Source organism: Epinephelus fuscoguttatus, linkage group LG19 (assembly GCF_011397635.1).
Source record: "Epinephelus fuscoguttatus linkage group LG19, E.fuscoguttatus.final_Chr_v1".
Classification (NCBI taxonomy): Eukaryota; Metazoa; Chordata; class Actinopteri; order Perciformes; family Serranidae; genus Epinephelus; species Epinephelus fuscoguttatus.
In genome coordinates this window covers 36,073,216-36,078,093 of record NC_064770.1, presented here as the reverse complement: position 1 = coordinate 36,078,093, position 4,878 = coordinate 36,073,216, and positions in this window count along the sequence as shown.

Genomic DNA, 4,878 nt, shown 5'->3' with positions numbered 1-4,878 from the left:
GTGAGACGACGATGCGGTGCAAGTGACTGTTTGAGAGTATCTCCGTTCATCTTTTTGAAACGCTGCAACGCCCCGCGACACTGAGGAGGAAAACGACTTTCAGTGTCAGATGTAAAAGAAACTTTAAAGTGCAAACTTAGCCAGCATCTGCACATCTCTTTATCCCACCACAAGCACTCCATAACTGACTTCTCAGCTCAGCCTCTGCAGTTACTCACATAGAGGATGGTTCCAACTGTGTGCACGTGTGTGTGTGTGTGTGTGTGTGTGTGTGTGTGTGTGTGTGTGTGTGTGTGTGTGTGTGTGTGTGTGTGTCCAACTTTCATTTGATGTTATCAGGCTGTAACCCCTGCCAAGACCATGAGCATTCAGAATCGGTGACTCACAAACACTCTTGACATCTGATCCTGAATATATGGACATGTGTACGGCGGTTCAGAGTTGAAATAGAAAAATCTTTTGGTGTTTAATTGTGGTGTTGGGTGAGAAGATTGGTTTCTTTGTGCGAGCTGAGAGATAAGCACGGATGTTGTGTGTAGATGATTGCATGCAGGTGGATCCACACACAGATGTTTCTCTCTGCTGAGCGGGTCAGAAACACACACACGTCTCCCCATCTGCTTCCTTACCGTCAAGTACACACACTCAATATATACTATAAAAACATCAAGAGTTATCTGCTAATTTTGAGAAACTCTGACTTAACTATTAACCAGTTTGTGACGTTATGAGGCTGCTGTTATCTGACAGATTTGAATATATTGGAAAGAATCCTCGACATCAGAGGGGTGAATGAATGAATTTCACCCATCACCTTTAAGATGAAAGCTTTGAGAGAAAACAGAAGACAAGTGCGACACAGAAACAGGAAGTAATGAGAGTACAGATTTTATCAGTGGCTTACACAGACACTCTGAGGTTTGAAAGTTAACTGTTATATAGTTAAGCTTTGTTTTTGCCCTGCGCTGACACCAGACTGGAAATTTAGCAAACCAGTGGGGCACTTGGACTGGGAAGACTATAGACTGTATAAAAGAAGTTGTTATCACCCATTAGGCTTGTTTGAGATGAGCCAGGCCTTCGCAAATTTGATCACTGGCTGTACAATGCATGCCAGGCTAGTTCTCATTCATGGCATTCATTATGGGATACGCCTCCCTGCGTAGTCCTCACAAGCATTTATCTCACCACGCCAATCCTGATTGGCCGGTGATTGCAACATCAGCATCAGATGGATCCATCAGAGCATATCTCGATCTGTAGCACAGGCTAGCTAGCTTTACTGTCCACTTTCAGAGCCATAAGGCACCGAATCCCCAACCGCTCGGAGCGCCTGTCATGGGCAGCCCACTCTGACATCTCTCCACTTAGTGCATGTATAGGTCCAGTTTGTGCATGTGTGTGTTCGGACCTGTGTGTAATTGACAACAGAGTGAAAAATTGAATTTCCCCTCAGGGATTAATAAAGTACATAAAAAAAATAAATAAATAAAAATAAGCTAACAGCTCCGCCGCCAGGTGCTAGCTGCCTCCAGTGCACTTCGACCCTCTGGTCTTCACCAGACTGGAGAGTCAACCAGCCTACCTGTCACGGTGAAGTTTTATAGGCTAGCACACCCGCTAACGCTAACACTGTGTCTCAGTTAGCAAGCCAATTAAGAAGATGCTAACATTAACCTCCTTCACACCACAGGAGACTCCGGGGCTCGACTCTGCGTTTCGAGACACACACCAGGTGTGCTCGTGCTGCCTCGGACTGGAATTTGCCCGTCTGGCCGTCGAAGCCCCCGGGTGAAGAAGAGCCTCCGACGACGGCTAGCACGCCAAGCTAGCTTGTCGGGAAAGGACCCTTACTTGTCTAATGACGTCACACAAACGTGATATTTTTTTGCCTTTAATGGACAGGACAGGTAAGCATGAAAGGGGGAGAGAGAGAGGGGGATGACATGCAGCAAAGGGCCACAGGCTGGATTCGAACCTGGGCCGCTGCAGCAACAGCCTTGCACATGGGGCGCCTGCTCTACCACTAAGCCACCGACGCCCTGAAGAGCAGTTTTTAGAGCCAGTTGTTAGAGCCAGGCGCTGCAGTTGCTCTCCAATGACTGCAAGACCTGGAGTACGATGGGAAACGCCTGGCTCTCATCTGATCTAACAGCTGATTGGTTTAGATGTTGATTCAGCAAGATGATGTTTTATATAAACTTTGCTCTCCGAAAGCCCAACTTTGACCAACTGCCTGTCGGATTGGCTTATCAGGCTTATCTTCTTTTAACTTAATGTACTCGTGTCTTTTATGTAGTTACATCATGTTACTCAGCCCTAAGTTTCTTACTAACAGCGTATCACACTGCATAAGAAAGTTTCTCAGTTTAAAGCTAAACACTACTCTAGAATATATTTCATCCATCCATCCATTTTCATCCGCTTATCCGGGATCAATAATCTATTTGCCATCACTATGAACTTTCACCAACTGCACCAGAGCTGCTGTTCAAACTCCTGACCTCTATCTCTGCTCCTCTCTCTGTTGTTTACTGTACTTGTTGTTTCCTCTTCTCTCTATCCCCATTTCACTCTTAACTATCCTCCTTTACAACATGCACCTGTGCTTCAATCAACCCCCTCAAAATAAAATACCGAGCCCACCATCTCCGCGCCCCCCCTCCCCCCCGGATAACACAAACCACCTTGCCAATAGCCTTGATCAGAGGCACCACATGCTCACAACCACATTTGCTCACAGCAGGGGCAGCGCTTCAGACTGATGCATGCGTGAGTGTAGCCACTTAAACTAGGCCATTCAAAGCCATGTGGACCCAGCAGGTGCCTCCTCTATTTTCTGCATATACAAAACTGCCTCTTTTTACTCCGCTTCTTCATCTTCCTCCCTCTCCCCATGCTATAGCCATCCACCCACATCCGTGTATCAATTAGGAAGGATCAGAGAGCAGAGCATTGTCCTGGGGCAAATCATCTGCAGCATCAAACCTAATCCCATTAGTGCTGAGTCTTTCACACAGGTTGGTGCTCTCCATCAGCTGACTGAGTGTCTCGTGTGGGGATGAATGCTTATTTAACGCCTGTCAGACGCTTTTCAGCTCGCACATACAGCGAGAAGGAAGCTGCATTGAACCTAAACTCTATTAGTATTGATTGCAATGTTTGCATCATCTTTTAATTCAGCTCAGATCACTGCGGTCGTCCCCGTCATGTCCCAGCTAACCTCTGTGTCCTTCCTGACAGACGTGACTTCCTGTGCTACTGCGGTAGTAGGGTTTTCACACAGGATGTTGAGGGGGCAGAGAGGATGTTAGAATTCTGATCGCATCCTGTGGTCGTCTGTGTGTGTGTGTGTGTGTGTGTGTGTGTGTGTGTGTTTATTAGTATCTGCTGTTTAATTCACTGGAAGACGCCAATGATAAACGACAAACGTAAACTCTAATGTGAGAACCGATTGTGCCTGTGATAGTGCGTTCACCACTGCCATCAAAGGACACACAGCTGTAGGCTTCAGAATAATAACGTCTCATTTTCCACAGGTCAGCCTTTCCAACTCCTACCAGTTTAACACAACTGAGGTGTTGTATTTTGGTGGGTGTATGTTATATCTGACATTTTTTCTGATGCAGTGCTTTAGAAATTTTAACACTTGTTTTACATTTGCTTCGGAAAATAAGCAAATGAGCTCGAGAAGTCTTACAGCTGTGTGACTGCAGCCTGCAGTGGTGCACGCAGAGTTCCCAAAGCTTGGGGAGAAATGTGAAGATGAACTGAGTCCTACAAAAACTGGAAAAATTACACATAAAGTTTGTTTCCACCCACGGGCGGATCACGACACAGTGGACCCCTGGGCACAGATATGCAAAAAGCCCCACCAGCTCTCCTATATAGGAGCAAGACACACAGACTTCATGGTGGTTTTGCGTGTCTACGTAGTACTGTACTGTAGAACGAAGCTGCACGCCCACATTTTCAGAACAAAACAGAACAGGCTGCAGTGAGAGTCTCTCTCCATGGGATATTTAAAAGTAGCAGGTATGTGCATTTAGTCCTTCTCAGGCAAGCTCAGGGGTTTAGTGTTGCTGGAGCCCACAGGAAGTGAGGATTAGAATATATGACCTTCACATAATCCAGTCAAAATTAATATATATAAACGCTTGAAGATCCACTCATTACTAAAAGTGTGTGTCATATAAAAACTAAAGTGACGGTCAAAGTTGTCACAGTGAAATTTCAGGTGTGCTGATGGATTCACATCATCAACTCATGCACTGAGTAACATCACAAGTTAACATTCCACCTTAACAGTTGCCGGCAGTCGGCCCAGTGAATGAAGTTATTTTTTCTCAGACTCCAGCTGCTGTGAGAGGCAGCAAGACATCCCTTCAACAGACCGCAGTGTTCACAGCTCCACCTTTTAGTACCAGATCTGTGTGCTAGGTACCCCAACAGAGGGGGGACCAAACACGGGGACGGTACAGAACGCTTCTGTTGGTACTATCCACACTGAGGAAACGCACTGAACGGTATGCGTGGTGGAAACGGGGCTTTTGTGGTCTTTTTGAGTCTCTTCTTGGCCGATACATGTTAATTTGAGTGACTTTTCTACAGGTAAAGGCCAGGGGGCCCCTGACACTTTGGGCTCCTGGGCCTGTGCTCGGTAGGCCCGTTCAGTACTCCATCCATGTTTCCACCATCTTGCACAGATTTTTGTTTGATGGTCAGGAAGGAGCATAAACCATCTGACTGAGTACATACACTAGGCGACATATTGAAAAACTGGTCAGTAACCACTGGAGTTTGGTGGTAGTGTTCTTGTACCAAAGCAAACATGGACGACAACCAGCAGCTTGAACTGTTTATATTCACTGACATTTG